The 21,912-nt window shown below is 32.8% G+C and overlaps 2 protein-coding genes across 2 annotated transcripts in view; one reads left to right on the plus strand and one right to left on the minus strand.

The window, feature by feature from the left end:
* Positions 1 to 21,441, minus strand: part of LOC134843687 (calnexin-like) — a 160,404-nt gene extending 138,963 nt beyond the window's left edge. The window contains exon 1 of the mRNA XM_063859910.1: positions 21,438 to 21,441. The gene's annotated coding sequence lies outside the window, so the exon portion shown is untranslated. The remainder of the gene's footprint in view (positions 1 to 21,437) is intronic.
* Positions 1 to 21,912, plus strand: part of LOC134843688 (deoxyhypusine hydroxylase-like) — a 233,704-nt gene that overhangs the window by 138,928 nt on the left and 72,864 nt on the right. The window lies entirely within an intron of this gene.

Raw genomic sequence — 21,912 nt, forward strand, 5'->3', positions numbered from 1 at the left:
AAAAACCCATATTTTTGCGTGAAAAAGATCCACAATTCTTTATTATTGACCTTGTGACAAACTTGGAGTTTTTGAAGAAAAAAATAATACCGAAATGAGATCAAAGTTTCCGGAGATTAAAAATAACCTCAAAAAGCGGCTACACACAATTTTTAGCATCCTTAGTGAATGAGGCAGTTTCAATAAGAGTGAAGCAAAGGAAAACGAAGACGAATGTATCGAGGATGAGGAAGAAGCAGACGCATCTACTCACTTTCTCAGGATTCAAAAAAAATCAATTGATTGATTTGATGCAAAATCTAGAGAGATACACCAATACTCTACCAGTTTTTCGATTCAACAGTGTCCGGTATGGTATAAACTTCAGTAAGTCATACCTCATTACCTACCTTATAATTGAAAAAGAAATTGAACCTTCGGTTATCAAGAAATTAAACGATTTTTTTTCCTTCAAATTTGGAGACGTTCAGCTTCTGTACAATATGAAGTTTTTGGATGGAGCTACTACTTTAGACACTTTTCTAAAAGCGTAAAAAGCCGGTGAGATAAAAGAATACTTCCATAGGAGTGGTTTGATACTCCCAACAAGCTTGCTGAACAACAACTACCCTCGTGCGATGACTGCTACAGCAAACTGAACAAAAGCAACCCTCTCGAGGATTATCAAAAACTTCTTAACTCTGGAATAACTGAGGAGCAAGCCTTGAAAGAACTCGGGCTTAAAACCAAACAACCTACGGGATTGAAAAACTACAACTACTTGAAATTCATCTGGGAACAGGAACAAATATCAACATTTCGCGATTTTCTACAGTGATATAACAACGAAGATGTTTTTCCTACCCTTGAAGCTATGTAGAATATAATTGAATTTTATCATGACAACTGGAAAAACATGTTGAAGCTCGACTGCACACTACCGAATTTAACAAATATCTGTCTACACAAGTCAACTGACTATAAGTTTTATCCATTCATTTCGACTAACAATGACTTGCTTGAAAAAACACGGGCAGATAAGAACGGTGGTCCCTCAATTGTTTTCACAAGGAAAGCAGTAACAAAGAGACATTTATTCCAAAGTCAAACAACTTGTGTAAAGCAATCGTTGCTATTGATGCTAGTCAACTCTATCCTTATTCTATGTGTATTCTATGGCTTGTATACGAGATCGGACTACAATGAAGAAACACAAAACTTCAAGGCAATGCAAAATCGAGTTCGAACGTTTGAAATATGGTCATGTCTTACTTTCAAGCAGCGATATCTTAATGCAAAATTGAGAGTTACTACAGTACAGAAAGACAAAAAAATACTGTTTTAGTGTTTATGGTTATTGCAACGATTAGAAGACTATTTTTGAAACAATGGTTTGTTATTTCCATTTTTGCCCTACTCACAAAGCTAGACCAAACCTAACTGATGATGATATCAAGCAAGGATCCAAGAAAAGGGAAAATGATGAGCGTCGAAAATTTTACATTCGAGATAAAGAGGCTATGTAGAAGAAAAGTGGGAGTGTTGTTGGTGGGATCACTACGGCAAAAATTAGAAATGAAACAATGTTGGCTTACCTGCAATGCGATCAGAAAGTTACAGATGAGCTAAAAGCAAAATTTTTACAATTTCCCACTTATTTTGAAATTTATTGATGTTACCAGAAACGATATTGGGTAATATATGAAGACAATTGCGAAAGAAAACGATTTGTTAAAACAACCTCAAAGAATGTTGATATCGAGCTCCAAGTTGACCAACGGATCACTTATCACACCACTTTTACTTGATTTTTGGAGTACAGTGTACTAAAGATTGTCGATTTGTACAATACACACCGCCTAAGGTATTCAACAGTTTTTTCAGTCAGTTGTTGAATTCTAGGCGAGCCGGTGATGAAAATCCATTATCTGGTGTAGTAGCCGAAACAATGAAACTTCTAAGAATTAGTTCCCATGGCTATCAAATACTGGATAGATCAAAACAAACAATGACAAAATTACTTGGAGATTAAAAAACTAAAATGCATACTAAATCTCTAAAATTATAAGAGATTATGTGGTAAAATAGTATACGATGCTGTAAATTAAACTTTTTCACTGTTGTTAACCTTTCAATGAACATTTTTTTTCGAACATTGCGTTGGGTTAAAAAAAATTTTATTAAGAAAACGTTTAGAATCTTAAACATTGGCAAAGTCGGACACCAAAAAGTTTTTTTTCTCGAAATTTATCATCTCACTATCTGAAACTCTGAAATCTATTATCAATCTTAATACAATGGAATATCTATTCCCACGTAAAAGACCAATGATAATTACCAATAAGGTAAAGTGCCCGAAAACTAGACATTTCCACACAAAATTCAAAAAAATACCGTTTTTCTTACCATTCTCGTACCATCACTCAAACCATGAAGCCTTACCAACTCTATTCTCTATCTTAATACATTGTGAAATCTATTCCCTATAATAATATAAAGGGCGCTGACCGGATACTCTATAGCCTATGTCCATGGAAGTCAGTAACCCCCACCCCTTCCCCCGGCTGAGTTGCTCCAACACATACTACTCATAATCGACCCTGCTATAATCGTGATCCTGCTATAAACGAGTTGTCCTTCAAACTTCATTCGCGCTATATTATTCCACGAGGTTTTGTAGATCCGCACTGGCTGATGACCCCTATCTCAAGTCTTGTATACGCTAAGGTCCTCTTATTCTTCCTCAATTTTGAAGCTGTCGATATCAGTCTAGCAAACAGCATCGGTGGGATCTGATTTTCTTTTTTTCGCACCCATTATTCGTGGCAGTGTCACTTCAATTGGACGGGATTTTTTACCAATGACGTCACAACCACAACCGCTCGCTTTTGAGTTCATTACTTTGGGTTTTGTCAATAGTCAATGACTTTGCCCGTAAGTTTGCCCTCACCGTGGACTTAAATTTTCGTGTCGCTTTCTTGGCTCTCTTCACAGGTTGTCTATCACGAATGTACTTTCCTCGGCATTATCTTCCGTGACTGACTCGGTCAGACGGTCAGACTCAGTGGGTTTCAATAATTTTTCAAAAACCTCGCGCATGATGAGTTGATTCAGTCCCAACTTCATAACAGGCTGAGTGCCGTATGACTCTGGTACTTTCCATGAAAACTACTCGAGACAACACGTCTCCAATCTTTCTTCAAAGCTCCCCTTGATATCGTTACCACTCTTTTTCTGGCAACGTGCTCCGGAATGCAACTCTCATCGTTTCAATTTCAGACCTCGGCTCTTGGGTGCTTCCTTTTCTCCTATTTTTCCAGTCTTTTCCAAGGTTTCTAATTTCTCAAGCAATTTTGTGTTCGCTCTTTCTGACCACACCAATTGCTCAAGTTTTGGTTGCCCCCAGCCGCGATCCCAGCCGCCGTCTGACAAACTTTCTGCCAGGATATGATCAGTTCTCCGAGCCAGCAGAGCCTGGTCATATTTAACCTGCGAATTTGCATTAGCTAGCTCGTTCCTTAGTTTTATTGGCAGTAGCAGAAGAGTGAGGGAGAGTGAGGGGTGGGGGGGGGGGGGGTGGTTGGTGACCCCAATGTATTAAGATAGGCTATAGAGTATCCGGTCACCAACCTATGTATTAAGATAGGGAATAGATTTCCTATGTTTTAAGATAGGTAATAGGTTTCCTATGTATTAAGATAGCAGGTTTCAGATGGTAAGATGGTAAGTTTCAGAAAAATTTTTGGCGCCCGAATTTTTTGAGGTCAATTTTGTCGATACTTGCGTTTCTTAGCTAGCTTCTATGGTTTAGATGTTTTGATTATTGTTTTACAGGTTTGATTCAACGAGAAAACTATCTAAAGCTATACTGAAACCTAACAAAACTTCGCGAAAAAAATCATGTTTTTTGAAAAAAAAAATTTGGTTTTTGTGAGGAAATGTCTAATTTTTTCGCAAAAATTTTGGCTCGCGTTATCTAATTGTTAACTAATACTGGTTAATTACGTGTAGGTTGTGAAATTAACGTTATGTATTCAGTTTTATTGTACATGGTAAGTCAATGGTAAGAGTTTTTGGGCAAAAACTTGGAGTTTTTGTCACAAAAATTGTAATTCGATCTAATTTTTTGAATAATCTTAATTTCTATCTACCTGAATTTATGCCGAAACGTACTGAAACTTCGAAAAATGTCAAATTTTTGGAAAAAATTGCAAAAATTTCAAAGTTTTCGGAAAAAATTGCAAAAATTTCAAAATTTTTGGAACAAACTGCAAATTTTTGGAAAGAACTGCAAAAATCTCAAAGTTTTGGCTAGTTTTTTGTTGCTTCCGATCTAACTTAAAAAAATATGGATATGTTCAGAAATTAAAATTAAGCTCAAATTGTATTTCAGTTGGCATCATGTTGAGACACTGATACAAAACTTTGAATAGAAAAATGGATTTTTCCAAATTTTTCACACAAAAAATTGAAATACGATAAATTTTAGCTTTATTTGAGTAGGAAAGCGGGTTATATAACGCTCTCAACATTAACAAGAAAGCTCATAAAAGCTGAATAGAAATTGAAACTTGCGGAAGATAGTGAAAATAACCGTAATTTTCAAGAAAGTAAAATAAAAATTATACAAATTTGTCAAAAATTTTCCATTTTCAACCTTTTAATTGGATAATTAACTGATTTTTTGTCCAATTCAGTGAGATTTGAAATAAGACTCTCAATACAAATGAACATTAAGAGCAATAATCCATAAAACTTCTAGATTTTTGCTCAATGATTAACCCAAATTTGTGCAAAAATTACAAATTCAGAGAAATTGTTCACCTTAATAGTGCAGAAATTCAGATCAATGATAAAAAAAGAACAATTAATTGCTAAAACTGACTAAAAATGAGATAATTTTTCTTAAAAATTTATTCGATATTGGCTCAAATTCAACAAAATCTTCTTCATAACTGATGATTATCTCTCTATTGCTTCTGAAACATAGTTTTCACAATTTTCCGTAGAAATGTTCTATTCTTAAAGGTTATTCTTACTTTCTGCTTAAAACATGGTTTCGCTATTGAACACACTTTGCAAGAAAATTTAGTCAGAACTGGAGACTTTAGGGGGAAAATATTATCAATCGAACGAACAATTTGCTAACAGAGATGAAATTAGAACTGATACCGTCTGATTATTACAAAAAAAATTGTAAATATTTTCCTCAAGTTTCCCTTGTTAGGTGCTACAGTAAACTATTTAAGCAAAAATACAACTTGTGGGATAAATAACTATCACTTTTTTGGAAAACATAGTCGTTTTTTCATGTTTTTCTGTAGAAATGCTCTATGTTTTACGGTTATTCCTGCTTTCTGCTTAATGCTTGTTTTCGCTATTGAATATACTTTGCAAGAAAATTTAACCAGAACTGGAGAATTTAGGAGGAAAATAGTATCAATTGAACAAACAATTTGCTGTCAGAGATGAAATTAGAACTGATACCGTCTGATTATTAAGATAAAAATTGTAAATGTATTCCTCAAGTTTCCCTTGTTAGGTGCTACAGTAAACTATTTAAGCAACAATACAACTTTTGGGATAGATAACTATCACTTTTCTGGAAAAATAGTCATTTTTCCATGATTTTCTGTAGAAATGCTCTATGTTTTAAGGTTATTCCTGCTTTCTGCTTAATGCTTGTTTTCGCTATTGAATATACTTTGCAAGAAAATTTAACCAGAACTGGAGAATTTAGGAGGAAAATAGTATCAATTGAACAAACAATTTGCTAACAGAGATGAAATTAGAACTAATACCGTCTGATTATTAAGATAAAAGTTGTAAATGTATTCCTCAAGTTTCCCTTGTTAGGTGCTACAGTAAACTATTTAAGCAACAACACAACTTTTGGGATAAATAACTATCACTTTTCTGGAAAAATAGTCATTTTTCCATGATTTTCTGTAGAAATGCTCTATGTTTTAAGGTTATTCCTGCTTTCTGCTTAATGCTTGTTTTCGCTATTGAATATACTTTGCAAGAAAATTTAACCAGAACTGGAGATTTTAGGAGGAAAATAGTATCAATTGAACAAACAATTTGCTGTCAGAGATGAAATTAGAACTGATACCGTCTGAATATTACGATAAAAAAGGTAAATGTCTTCCTCAACGTTCCCTTGTTCAGTTGCTACCGTGAACTACTTAAGCAAAAACACGAACGTTCAACAATCCGAGGCTGAATTAATACCATGAATCTTTTGCTAAACGTCTTTAAATGATTTTCTCTACTTGATAATTTTATATTGCTGTTTCAACTCTGAATTTCTACTTTGAAGTAAATTTTGGGTTGAGAATGATGTATATTATTATCTTGAAGTTTTCAAATGTCAGCAAAACATACAATTTCCAGGTCAGTTATCAATTCCTTTTCTGAAACGTAGAAAAAAAGCAAAAAAAAAACCATAATTCTTAGTAAATTAATCCCCAATATCTGCTACGCACTACTCTATGGTAACTTTTACAACCACTAAGCAAGGAAAACTTTAAATTGGTTACTAGGCAAAACCTTTCAATTAGTCGATGTTTCATAAATATCCAGTTTTTTATAGTATTTCAACAAATTCTTAAGCACTCATTAGCGTATGTGATTCGCTTTTACTACAAATTTATCGCAACAAAATCTACGCAAGCTTGCAACCATTGGAGTTTTTACTGTAGATTAAAGAGTTTCGGATTGATTTCCGTTGAAAGTTTTACGACAATTTGAACTCGATTGTTGCTGGTTTTATCATCAATCAGAACCTCTGAAGATGACAGAACAAGAATAATGACAAAAAACTGTAATTTTTTACCAAAAATTTTTCAAATATAATGTATAGACTTTTCAGATTCAGTAAAAAATTATTATTCAAAATATTTTCTACTATGTTTTTCTTAAAAATATATCAATTTTACCTTCTCTTGGAGTGTTTTTTGAGACTGCCGAGCACATACTTTAACATTATGTTGACACTGCTTCTTCTTGATATGATTAGTATGTCCCTCGCTGCTATATGTATAAAAGTTACAATGGAACATTTTAAAACGTCACAGTGCTTTCGATGTCTTGACGCATCTTTACGTGTGTATTCTCTTCCACATTTAAGACATGCAATTCAAGTAACGGCATTACAATAGGAAGAAAAAGAAAAAAAATGGGAGATTTAGAATGTCCCAAATTTTTACGAAAGAAAAGTTGAATAGGCTCAAAAAATGAATAAAAGTGAATAAAAACAGCAAATTTCTTATTCAATTGCTTTTAACGTGAAAGAAAATCAGAATGGATTTACTATTTAGCCTAGCTGAAATAAAATTTATCCAATCTATCCAATCTTTTCAAAAATTTTGCTATCAACCAATCAGAATCGAGCATTAATTATAATGAAATTTTTATCTTTTCTGATATCAACCAATCAGAATCGACTTTCTATGGTCATGGAATTTTCAATAAATTTTATTCCCACCACTGAAAAATGAGTTATAGTTCTCATGGGTTTTTCAACAATTTCAATATCAAACGATCAGAATTGAATATTTTTTAAGGAACACTGTTTGTTGAAAATCATCCTATTCTAAAAATGAACTATTTATTATTTTTTAAAAACCTTTATCATTATTTGAAAAATGTTTCACAAAAAACATTTGAGCTTCCTCGAGTTTTCTTTACAAGAAAAAGGTACAAATTCTGATTGATTTTCTTTTTGATGAAATAGATGTTGACTCTTACTTTTTTCATAATTTTTTGGACGTTCGTATTGTACAAAATAGAGTAATCCGACTAAGTAAAGGTCTCTTCAGAGAAACTTACTCAATCAAAGAGTTTAATTTTGATCCACATATTGCGTATCAAAGTTTTAAACTTACGGCTGAATTACACCTCACAAGGGAAGAAATTTTGTTTGTTCTCGAAAATTTGAATTTAATCAAAAAGTCGTACGATAATATATCAAAAACTCTTTTTATTCCCTATCCAATACCCAAATTTGTAAAAACTCCCCTTCATTCTTTATTCCTTCATTTCTTTAAGGATTTTCGAAGTTCAAAATCCTGCTTGATTCGGTTTGGAATCAGATTTCCAGAGATTTGCTTTGAAAAATTCATCAAATATGAGTTATCCTCCCAAATTTACATCAAAATCAAAGAACTTGACTATCTACTCAAAAATTAGCATGTTCTCATTGATTACATACAAAAAATTCAATTAACTTGATGAAAACAATTGTAGGGATGCTACGTTTATTATTTTCTTCCTTTTGTTACTTACATCAGCAATATTTCTTGTTTTTACATCAAACAACTTTTGGTCATTTACTTTTGCAATTGCTTTTGTGTATTTTTTTACTTATTTGAAAGATTTAAGTCCTAAAAAGTTTCTCTGATTGGATACGACAACTAGAACAAAAATGAATATTTTTGTGATTGGAAACGACAATACTCAAAATGGAGCTTTGTTTCCAATTGGACACGACTTTTATCAAAGAATCCCATAAGAGGAAGCTGAAATCTGATTGGACACGACTGCAATCCAAATCAGGAAAATCAATTCTGATTGGTCAAACCCACACATTCGAGTTGAAGGTACCCCTAACTCCTAACTAAAAATCATTTTATTTTCAATTTAACTACCGTCAACTAATTCCTCTCTCCGCTCTAAATATCTTAATATCAACTTATTTTACTCTTTTACTCAATTGATTGCTCAGTGCAAAACAGCAATCTCATGTACTCTGTAGAATTTTTGCCTGATCTAGTGCAAATTCAAGTGCGAGAAACAGTCTCTGGATTTTTCTGGCACGAATGGACATCCCAATCCAAGTTTCGCACATGGTGGAAGTGATGCGAAGGGACTTCAACGAACATCATATGACACAAGTACCCATGAGAGAGAACCAACTTGAAGAAATGCAAATGATGAAGGAAGTTTCTGATCATGTGGGAATGAACTACCCGGAGATTCCTGACTCAAGATTTGTAGCTCAACCAGTCGACGACTTCCTCTTTCCTTGGGAGGAGGAAGGATCAGCCGAAAACCCCATCCCAATAGATGAAGTTGAGGGTTTCTCAGAAACAATGACAACTTCAGCTCCACAACAACCACCAGCAATGGAACCTCGTCTAGCTCTGCGTTCTATAGAGAACCTCCAGAACTCTTCTGCTGCTCGACAGTTCTTTGATAAAATGTTTTTGTAAATAAATGTTGTTTGGTTTTGACTTCGTTTTCTGTAATTAATTATTTTCTTCAATTTCTTTTAATTATGAGAATAGATGAGAGATTCAAGATAAACCATTAAAAAGCAATTAGAACTTAATTTAATGCTCCGAACTTGCACATATGTTAAGAAACTCGATTAGTTTTTACACACGTATTCGAAAAAACACTAAAAAAATTGTACACAAGTAAAAAGTTACCTAATGGTTTTTGCATCTTGTCAAAAAACTTCCACACTTTTAGCATTTTTTAGAAACACTTTTCGCATTTCATCAAAAAAAAAATGAAACATTTTTCACATATGATTAAAAATATTGAAACACTTTTTTGCATTTTGTCGAAAAAATTGAAACATTTTTCGCTTTTGTAGGAAAAAGTGAAACACTTTTTGAATCTTGTCAAAAAAAGTGAAACAATTTTCGCATCTTGTCAAAAAAATTGAAACATTTTTCGCATTTTGTCAAAAAAAATTTAAAAACTTTTCGCATTTCGCCAAAAAAATTGAAACAATTGCCGCATTTGTACCAAAAAAGTGAAACAATTTTCGCATACGTTTCAAAAAATTGAAACAATTTTCCCATGTTGCAGAAATAAATCATTACAATTTTTCTTGCACAGTTAATTTTAATCTTTTTGAAATTTTTATTCAAAATTTAATCCTTCAGAAAACTAATTTTTGCATGTCTTTTAACCAAGGTATTAACATAGGTAATAGCGATGAAAGTCATCAATATAGAAGTTTTCTAAGCAATAAGTCAACATGCTTTTTACACTAAATTTTTGCGTTTTTTGCCTTATCATTTAAGAAATAAAAATAAAATTTAACATAACTTTTGAAAAAACAAAGAAAAAACGTGCATTTTACCAAAAAAATTCTTAGATTATTTTTGCATTTTGCAAAAACTCTTGAGAGAAATTTTGGTACTGGTAAAAAAACTTATTTATATTTATACGTTAAAAACTGTTCAGGCTAGAAAAAATTATTTTTGACAAAATCCTTGTAACAAATACTCAATTATCTTAAGAAAAACTATTTGAAAAAGCTATTCAGAGGGTCTGACATGATTCCTCTACAGAGTTAGGAAGGTGTCTTTTGAATTATTTAGGTAAAAAAAAAGTAATTCCACCTGAGAAAATGACGTCATTACACTTTAACTTTTATAGAACAGTAAAAATTACATTTTAACTTTTATAGAACAGTAAAAGACACATTAACATCTAGTTTTTTCAATCTTCTAAATTGTAGAATAAATCACTAAAATTTAACCAATCAGAATTCCAGAACTAACTCTAAGGTGGTGACGTTGATAAAAAAAATTGTTGATTTTAGTTATTTTGCTAGTTTTTCAAATTTAAATAAAGATACGCAACCAGGGTTGTAAAAAATAGGAATAATTTTCAATGAAATTCTTCCCTTTTGAAAAACCTTAGTCAATCAAAAATTCTTATTTTACAAAAGCCTTTATAAACAATTAAAGTCAATCAAGTGTTGCAAAAATTTTAGAGTTCAGTTTTTTTATAAGAAATTCAGCAAAATCTACAGCTGAAAAAATAAATAATTCATTTCATTTGAAAATCTCCCACAGTTCAGTTCATTTTACTGATATGAGAAGAATTTTTTAGAACAAACGGAAATCTATCTCAAACTTTGAAACCAATCATAATAGAACGGGCGAGTTACTGAATCCAGTTTGAAATTGGCACCGAAACTGTCAAGATTCTCAAATTTAATAAAATGTCCCAAGCTAGTGAGCAAATTACATAGATCTTTCGGAATGGAGAGAACTCGAGAGTAGAAGAGTTAGAGAATTTGGAAAAGAATTTGTCTAAGTCACCTTCGAGAAAAAAGTAAGGAACTCAAAAGTTAACTCATTTTTTGATTTTTTACACATTTTTTCAAGTTTCCCATTTAATTGTAATTGGTTTTTTTAATACTTGAATAAAGTGTTCCTGAACCAAAACTTAGTTTTTAAAAAATTTATCAGTGTAAACTTTTAAGAGCACATTTGAAAACAATTGATTATTTTATCACAAAGCTTACATAATCACTATGCACAGAACCATGACAATCAATAAAGCAATCATTAATCTTGAACAAATCAGATTCATATTTTGAGTTTTGAATTTTTCGAATTCTATCCAGAAACGCTGAACCAAGAGTTTGTGTGGAAACTAATTTCTGGTTGGAACATAAATAATGTCTCTTGAATTTTTTTTGAATTAGTCGTTTCTTTGCAATACTAGGCATCTTTTTGGCTCCTTTCCATCATAAGTTATGTTGAACAGCTCGTCTAAGTTGATTGAACATTTCTCCGCTTGACGTAACAATACTTGATTAGAAGCTGTGTTTGAACAAAGTGTAAAGACAGTCAATTTCTTGATATATGTATACATATTTATCTAATCTCTGAAAAATTTGGCTAAAAGATATTCCTATTAAAACCAAATGGAACTTACAATTTCCCAAAGAATTTTAGGAGTTGTGGGTAGAGACACAATAATCATGTGTTACTATGTATTTTTCGTAAAAATCACTGGAAACGGAAATAAATAGCGATTTTTACAACAATCTGAATAAAAGCTGGGAAGAGCTTGACACATAGCAGCAGCCATTGGGAAGAATGATTTTTGCTGAGATTTGTTGATTTATATAGGAGAAGTAACGCCTACGCAATTTCGGTATATGCAAAATTCATATAAAACATTCCATATTTGGTATTACTTCCATATATGGAAATCACGATGAGTCATACTTCTTACTTCCATTTTCATTAAAACTCAAAATCATTTTTCTCATTTCTCTTCATCTGATCAGTCTGTTCTTCAAAAATGTACTCAAGAAAAGACAATAGTCCCACTTATATTGAGTTCTCAAAAAATCAAACAAGAATTGGGAGATTTGTTTGGTTCCAAAAATCCTACAAAGGGAAATTTTATTTTGAGCCCTGCTTTCAACTATTAAAAATTAACGATTTGGGACAATTTGAAAGTTCCCAACAAGTCTATCTTAGTGAAAAAGAAGGTGAAGCATTATCGACAATCCGGAATAATGTTGGACCCGTACCTATATATGAAGCCAAACCTGGCAAAGAATCAACTATGGATCAGGAGCTGGAGATCTGTAATAGAGTATATGAAAAAGCAACATACAACATGAGGAGGGTGTGGGTCACAATCAAGAAGTACAGTGTGAACAAGCAACCCTATATCCAGATTCGACTCTTTACTGTAAAAGAGAATGAAGCAATGAAACAAGTTGCCTATGTTAACTATACTTTGAACGAATTCAAAGAACTGTCCCAATGTTTGGGAGACTTTTTATTTGTTGATAATTGTAAGCGTCAGTAATGCTTTGCTATGTTTTGAATGTTAGTTCATTGAAATATTAATGGTTCAAAACTATCTTTTGTCACTGAAGTGCACATTTAGAGCTGGAATATCTGAGGAAAAAACAGACAAAACATGAAAATTTAATCAAAATTGACATAAAGCACTATCCAATTATCAATAGATTTTCCAGTATTTGTTTATGAAATTACAGAAAAACTTAATTAATTACTGCTTTTATCTAAATTTAAGTAAAACTTGTCTTAATTGAACAACATTACAAACAAATTGTGTAGTTAGTTGTAACATTATTATTATTTTTCGAAACTCTGAATTTCATTGGTTGTTTTCAATTGCCTTAATTTGAGGTTTTGATTGGCTACATGATCTAACTTAAAACTAATCAGTCTCTAAATAAGCGAAAAACATTTTATGTTGATTACAAAATAAGTAAAAATGGTTCAACAATTCGAGTTTTTTCAAATTTTTTTGTTAATTTCAGTAAAAAATATGTTTCTATCAAAAGCGTTTTCAAGGTCTGAAATGAAAATTTATCAGATTTTAAGGCTGAACTACTACAAAAAATAAAAAGAGTGGCGGACAGATGACGTCGATGGAGATTGTATTAATTTTAACTTGTATAGAAACACAGAAAGTTCAATAATTCTGTTAAAAAGATGGAGAGGAGATTTCAGAAAAGACGACTACTGCCAGATATATCAACAATGTTTTTATTCAGAAGAACTAACTCAAATTGAGTGGTCAATCAGTAAAAAAACAAAAAAATGGAAGATTCTAAGAAACAAATATTGAAGATAAGGAACATCATTTCGATTACTGTTTTGAATTTGATACAAATGCAAAATCTAGAGTTGTCAGATTATTTTTTAATCGACTATCCAAATTTTAAAAACTTCTGGTTGTTTATATTACAATATACCAGAAAGAAAACAACGAAAATGTATGTTTTGGTTATTTCTCTTTTCACTGGTTACAAATAGAACAAAACGAAAAAAATTTTGATTGAAATTTCAAAATTTGAATTCAGCATCGAAAAAACAATATAAACCAGACAAGAAATCTCATTTTTCTCACTTTGGTGTCAACTGTATATGTTAGTTAGGACAATTCAATTAAATTGATTGATTGGGAAGTTTCATAAACATAGTTTGGTTTTAATCTACAAAGTAATTTACAGTCTGTGAATACTTCATTCTGATTAGTTATTACCACAAATACTACCTGTGAAGAAATCCTTGATATCTACAAACGATATCAAAATTGTTGAAAAACCCATGAGAAGTAGAACTCATTTTTGATTGGCATAAAATTTATTGACAATTCCATGACCATTGAAAGTCGATTCTGATTGGTTGATGTCAGAAAAGATAAAAATTTCTTTATCTGATTGGTTGTAGCAAAACACTGTACCATGGTTAGATTGGATAAATTTTACTTCAGCTAGGTTAAAAAGTAAATCCATTCTAATTTTCTTTCTTGTTTAAAGCAATTGCTTAAGAAATTTGCTTTTTTATTCATTTTTATTCAATTTTTGAGGTTATTCAACTTTTCGTTTCTGAAAATTTAGGACATTCTAAATCTCCCATTTTTTTCTTTTTTTCCTATTGAGATGCCGTTAATTAATAGAAATGAAAGAATTGCATGTCTTGAATGTGGAAGAGAATACACACGTAAAGATGCTTCAAGACATCGAAAGCACTGTGACGTTTTAAAGTGTTCCAATTGTAACTTTTATACATATAGCAGCGAGGGACATACTAATAATATCAAGAAGAAGCAGTGTCAACATAATGTTAAAGTATGTGCTCGGCAGTCTCAAAAAACACTCCAAGAGAAGGTAAAATTGATATATTTTTTTAAAAAAACATAGTAGAAAATACTTTGCATAATAATTTTTTACTGAATCTGAAAAGTCTATACACTATATTTGAAAAAATTTTAGTAAAATTTTACAGTTTTTTGTCATTATTCTTGTTCTGTCATATTCAAAGGTTCTGATTGATGATAAAACCAGCAACAATCGGGTTCAAATTGTCGTGAAACTTTCAACGGAAATCAATCCGAAACTCTTTAATCTACAGTAAAAACTCCAATGGTTGCAAGCTTGCGGAGATTTTGTTGCAATAAATTTGTAGTAAAAGCGAATCACATACGCTAATGAGTGCTTAAGAATTTGTTGAAATACTATAAAAAAGTGGATATTTATGAAACATCGACAAAAATTGAAAGGTTTTGCATAGTAACCAATTTAAAGTTTTCCTTGCTTAGGGGTTGTAAAAGTAACCATAGAGTAGTGCGTAACAGATATTGGGAATTGATTTACTGAGAATTATGTTTTTTTTTTTCGCTTTTTTTTCAAGGTTTTAGAAAAGGAATTGATAACTGACCTGGAAACTGTATGTTTTGCTGGCATTTGAAAACTTAAAGATAAAATTATACATCATTCACAACCCAAAATTTACTTCAAAGTAGAAATTCAGAGTTGAAACAGCAATATAAAATTATCAAGTAGAGAAAATCATTTAAAGACGTTTAGCAAAAGATTCATGGTATTAATTCAGCCTCGGATTGTTGAACGTTCCTTGAAACGATACATTTTTTCATCAAAAGTTCATTTTTCAAGTAAATTTTGTTCAAATTGGATTAATTTGATAGATAGAAGATGAAGCAGAAACTGAGAAAATGAGATAGAAACTCATTTTTATTTCATTAGGAGTTTTGAGATAATTTTACTAAAATTTAGCTTATAAACCATATTTTGAGAAAAAATCCGACAAAAAAAAAATTCTCAACGATTTATATTAGCAGCGAGGTTTGTTATCATAATAAAAAAGTTTGTTATCATTTGAAATATTAGGTACTTTATATGAAAAATGAGATGTTTTGAGGATAATTTTTGTAAAGTAAACTCAATCCGACATCTTTTGGAAGAAGATACATGAAGCATATCTCAGAAACAGCTTTCAAGATCTACATTTCATTAATTTGTTTTTAACTATATAGAGTTTTCTTTTGCTTAATAAAAATCCGAAAATTACACAATTGTTCCAGTTTGCACCTTGATTTCCTTTGCTAAATCAATTTTTTGAGACGCGCTCTTTTAGAAGTTTTGAGATATTGTAGATGTTAGGATCTAGGTTCCCTTGCGTATTTCCGGAGGTTTTCAGAATATAACTAATAGAGCTGCTCCTAAATTGTTCTTAAATTGTAAAAACACAATTATATTCTCATTATTTACGTATTTTTTTAATGTTTCAACCAGCTCCGATTTTTTCCCACTTGGATATTTTTGAAAAAATTTCCCTCATAAATAAGAAACAAAAAGCAATTTAATAACTATTTTGCAAGAAAAGTGATAGTTATTGATCCCAAAAGTCGTGTTTTTGCTTAAGTAGTTCACGGTAGCAACTGAACAAGGGAACGTTAAGGAAGACATTTACAATTTTCATCGTAAAATTCAGACGGTATCAGTTCTCATTTCGTCTTTACCAGCGAATTGTTTTTTCAATTGATACTATTTTTCTCCTAAATTCTCCACTTTTGACTAAATTTTCTTGCAAAGTGTCTTCAATAGCGAAAACATGCATTAAGCAGAAAGCAGGAATAACCGTAAAACATAGAGCATTTCTACAAAAAAACATGAAAAAACGACTATGTTTTCCAAAAAAGTGATAGTTATTTATCCCACAAGTTGTATTTTTGCTTAAATAGTTTACTGTAGCACCTAACAAGGGAAACTTGAGGAAAACATTCACAATTTTTTTCGTAATAATCAGACGGTATCAGTTCTAATTTCATCTCTGCTAGCAAATTGTTGGTTCGATTGATACTATTTTCCCCCTAAATTCTCCAGTTTTGACTAAATTTTCTTGCAAAGTGTGGTCAATAGCGAAACCATGTTTTAAGCAGAAAGTAAGAATAACCTTTAAGAATAGAACATTTCTACGGAAAATTGTGAAAATTATGTTTCAGAAGCAATAGAGAGATAATCATCAGTTATGAAGAAAATTTTGTTGAATTTGAGCCAATATCGAATAAATTTTTTAAAAAAATTATCTCATTTTTAGTCAGTTTTAGCAATTAATTGTTCATTTTTTATCATTGATCTGAATTTCTGTACTATTAAGGTGAACAATTTCTCTGAATTTGTAATTTTTGCACAAATTTGGGTTAATCATTGAGCAAAAATCTAGAAGTTTTATGGATTATTGCTCTTAATGTTCATTTTTATTGAGAGTCCTATTTCAAATCTCACTGAATTGGACAAAAAATCAGTTTTTTATCCAATTAAAAGGTTGAAAATGGAAAATTTTTGACAAATTTGTATAATTTTTATTTTACTTTCTTGAAAATTACGGTTATTTTCACTATCTTCCGCAAGTTTCAATTTCTATTCAGCTTTTATGAGCTTTCCTGTTAATGTTGAGAGCGTTATACAACCCGCTTTGTTTCTCAAATAAAGCTAAAATTTATCGTATTTCAATTTTTTGTGTGAAAAATTTGGAAAAATTTATTTTTCTATTAAAGTTTTGTAACAGTGTCTCAACATGATGCCAATTGAATTACAATTTGAGCTTAATTTTAAACTCTAAACATATCCATATTTTTTAAACTTAGATCGAAAGCAACAAAAAACTAGCCAAAACCTTGAGATTTTTGCAGTTCTTTCCAAAAATTTGCAGTTTGTTCCAAAAATTTTGAAATTTTTGCAATTTTTTCCGAAAACTTTGAAATTTTTGCAATTTTTTCCAAAAAGTTGACTTTTCGAAGTTTCAATAGCTTTCGGCATAATTCAGGTAGATATAAAGTAAGATTATCCAATAAATTAGATCGAATTACAACAAAACTTATTGTGTTTTAAAGTTTTTATGAAAAATTTTCAATTTTTGTGACAAAAACTCCAAGTTTTTGCCCAAAAACTCTTACCAGTTTTGTTGTAATTACCAATAAAACTGAACACATAACCTTAATTTTACAACCTACACGTAATTAACCAGTATTATCTAACAATTAGATAATGCGAGCCAAAATTTTGCGAAAAAACTAAACATTTCCACACAAAAACCAAAATTTTTTTCAAAAAACATGATTTTTTTCTCGAAGTTTTGTTAGATTTCAGTATAGCTTTAGATAGTTTTCTCGTTGAATCAAACCTGTAAAATAATAATCAAAACATCTAAACCGTAGAAGCTAGCTAAGAAACGCAAGTATTGGCAAAATCGGGCTCAAAAAATTCGGGCGCCGAAATTTTTTCTGAAACTTACCATCTTACCATCTGAAACCTGCTATCTTAATACATAGGAAACCTATTACCTATCTGAATACATAGGAAATCTATTCCCTATCTTAAAACATAGGTTGGTGACCGGATACTCTATAGCCTATCTTAATACATGGGGGTCACCAACCACCCCCCCCCCCCACCACTCTCCCTCACTCTTCTACTACTATGGGCCAAATTGAGCTCTTTCATCCACTCTGTCTATTCTCTTCGTCATGTCTTTTCGCAGTTTTTTGAGACATGTCATAAAATCGGCAAAAATGCCATTCATTTCACCAGTCGAACCCTGCACTGTCTTCCCATTGTCCCATCCCACTGTCTTCCCATCAAAATCTTTCATCTATCAAATGTCGAGGAAGCTCTCATCGTAATGCCATCCGATACTGGTCTCAGTAATGAAGTGGACACCGGTTTTTTCTCTTCTCATGCTTCGGGCTTGGAGTAAGTTTAGTGTCCGAGTGCGTTGGTTCCAAAGGAGCGAAGCCAGATGACAATCCGCTAGCTTGAGTAGCTGTCATGCGTTCATCGTACAGGGTTTTAAAGCTCTTTCTTGAATTTGAGCTAGCACCTTTTTCCCTATGGTTCATGCTCGAAATCAACGCATTCTTGCTTTGTTTAGCCTGTGAGGATTTCTCTTTTCTCCGAGTATCGCTCTTGGTCTTTGACTTAGTCGAGTCTTTAGGCAACAGCTCCTCTCTTGCCTTAGTCTCGGAACGCTTTGAGGTCCCTCCCTATCTTTTTTCAATTCTATCTTAATCAGAGTCGTCGCCGGATCCTTCAAGATCCCTGTGATGGTGTTGGTCGGGTTGGTTTAATGTTTCTTCCCCCTCCGCGAACTTGTTTCTTCCTCACGTTTTTTTCGCTACCTGGTTTCATCCCGATCACTAAAAGGTCATTGCACCTTTCGCTCGTTGCGTCATGAACAAAACCATCAGAGGTACTGCTCGCAGAGGACTGGCTACGTCGCAGCTTAAACTTTCGCCTACTACCTAGGCCTAAGTATCTTAGTAAGTTTCACCTGATGAGTTCCTTCGTTCCATTTTCTAAGATGAGTGACGCAATACTCAATTTTTCCAATTTTTTTAGGAATGCAATTCTGTTCAAGATTAAACACCGGGTCTGTCCAGTAATGAGACAAACTTGATTCTGCTCAAATCAGTGAGGATGACGTAAGATCTAACCCTAAAGAAAATTATTTCCCTCAATTGGAACACTCTTAATGAACAAAACCTAGGACCTTGATCGTTTCAGGTGAAAGCCTTTTTGCTATCGCACTCACTGAGGTTTTCTTCTATATAACTTGCGAATGCCCAAGCTGTCCTAGGAAGTCGCTCAAGGCAACCTCTGATCAAAAATGTGTATTTAAGATCTGATTTTAAAAAAATCCCCCAGACTCGAACAGTCCAAGTGCATGAGAGTAAGAAACAATTGATTCTCTTCTCAAGTGAGTGTTTCGGACCTAGCACACTCACCGAGGTCTTCTTCATTTGTACCATGATTGCCGGAGCTGTCCTTCTTAGAAGCTCAAGGCAACCACACAACCATAATAATGATAGAAAAAATATTCAAAATCTATTTCGGTTCCAAAGAGGTATTTGATGCACCTAATTTACTTCGGAGGGTTCCTTTGGTCTTCACTAAGGAGGATTGTTAGGGGCTTAACTTAATTCCGAGGACATCTAGGGCACCTAAATTCCTTCGGAGGTTGCCCCAAAACTTTACTAAGGAGGGTTGTTGAGGGGCTTAACTCACTCCGGAAGGTTCCCCGAAATCCACAAAACGTTCCTTGTAGGATAAATTGAAACTTTATACAGATTACTTCCGCTCGAGGGTTCCTTAAATTTGAACCCTCCCAATTGACAATTTCAAAAATTTCTCCTCCAAACCCATTAACTTAAAAACAGTTATGGATCAAAAAAATGAGCAAAAACTTCGACTCATGGTACGAAAAATAATTCCAATTGGTTCATTTGTCTTTAAAAATCAACGAAGGCGTTTGCTCTAAACTGGCTTTTTTGCACTACCTATGTCAGTTTTTAAAAACACTATTCTCAATTCTTGTTGGAAGTGTTTAAAAGTAATTGAAACTTTCGAGCATGTTTTTGAATTTGTCAAAAAAATTTTCGATCAAATTTTTAAGTTTTCTGAAATAAAGTGACAAAAACTTTTGCAATACGTGGTTTCTTTTTTCGGATAACCTTCGGATAATCAAAACTTTGGGGGAAATTAGTTGGGTCAAAAGCTTGTATTTTTTGAGAAAAGTAGGGTCTTACATGTCTGCTATGGGATGTACCTAATATTACACGTTAAAGGGCAAACTTATGCCTTTATTGACTTCAGAATATTCGAAATAAGATCTTTAACCCGGAAATTTGCGACCGATGGAGGGTGCAAAAGGAGCGGTCCACTCTTGTCCCCTACCACCCACTTTTATTGAAATAGTACCCTAACGATACTAAAAAAGGGATTAAGATACCCAACAGTAGTTCTGGATGTTTTCCCGTTAGTCACCGGCAAAATTATCATTAACATTCTCAAATGCTCAAACACCACACAAGGGAGGGTACCTAAACAACAGACAAAACATTTGATCTTTCGATCAGGAATGATAAATATCAACCTGAAAAATCAACAAATAAAACGGTCGACTAACATCTTAATCAAAAACAAACTATAAACTGTCGTTTTTTTGTTATTTTTAATCTTACTGATCTTTCCTGTTTTTTTAGTATTTTTTGTTCGTTTGAAATAAATTGTGTTTTGTTTTTCTTAGTGATACACTTGTGTCAGTCAGTAATATTTTGAAGTTTGACCTTGAGAAAACGTTTAGTCATGATTTTGGGGTGAAATGCAATTTTTCAAAAAATCGAATTGAGCATGTCATGCTCAAGTTTCTCGCGACAACTAAAAATTTCAGAAAACTAAGATCAGAAGATTCGAACTACAATCGCGGCAAAGTAGTCAAAAATAGCAGCGGGAAATTGCTATTCGCAATTTCCATTACTTAATTCGAACGAGAGTAGAGCTGTCGTATTCTTGGCAGAAGACAGAAAGTGATCGCGAGTGGAAAGGAAGTAGACTAGAGTGGACCAGAGTGAACCTTCGGTGGAAAGGTGGACCAGGTGGAACTGGTTTTTTGAGTTAAAACTTACTTATTTAAAACTTCTCGAGTTAAACCTAATTACCCAATCAATTCTAGAGTTGCTTTATAGTTTAGTTACTCAATTTTAGAGGTCGTGTCGGTATGTGAGTACCTAATTTAATTCAAAAAATCGAATTGAGCATGTAATGCTCAAGTTTCTCGCGACAACTAATAACTTCTAGTCAAACTAGAAAGGGCGAGAGGCGCAGTACAGAGGGGTGTAGATGAGAAGTTTTGGCCTTCGGTAATTAAATATTTAAGTCTTAGGGGATAAAGACAAACAGCAACAGTCAAAGAGACCCATCAGAAGAAGCTAATGAAACTATCAGAAAGGCAAGACCGACCTCTAGGGAAGCAAGGTGAGGGTTCGGTAAGAGCTCTTGATGATGTTGAATTACCAAATTGGGTACAACAAGTGTTGGCATTAGGGCCAAAGCATCCCGTCAGGGATAAATTTAATAAGATGCTTTTTCTCGCCGACATTGACATCTTTCTATCGGATCTCAAAAATCGTAAAGTCCCCGGGGAGGCCCTTTGTGAGATCGAAGCTGTGGCAAAAGCCTATGCTAAAAGGGTGAAACAAACACCATCTGACAAAGGCGTTGAGAAGGCCCGAAAGTATCTGAAGAGTAATAGATTAGTTGCGGTACCGTATGACAAAGGCGTGGGTTTTTGTGTAATGAGAAAGGACACCTACGAGAACAAGTTGTCGGATAGAATAGATTCAAATCAATTCAGCAAAATTAAAGGAACAAGTGATGCGATTGTTTTGAAGATAGAAAGAGACATCAAAAAGGAGTTGTTGGCTATGAGGAAAAAAGATGAAATAAGTGAGAGTCTCTACACAAGGATGAGGTCTACTGGGGGGCAGCCCGCCAGGCTTTATGGGTTGGCGAAAGTGCATAAAGTGAATACCCCTTTAAGACCG

Source organism: Symsagittifera roscoffensis, chromosome 4 (assembly GCF_963678635.1).
Source record: "Symsagittifera roscoffensis chromosome 4, txSymRosc1.1, whole genome shotgun sequence".
Classification (NCBI taxonomy): Eukaryota; Metazoa; Xenacoelomorpha; order Acoela; family Convolutidae; genus Symsagittifera; species Symsagittifera roscoffensis.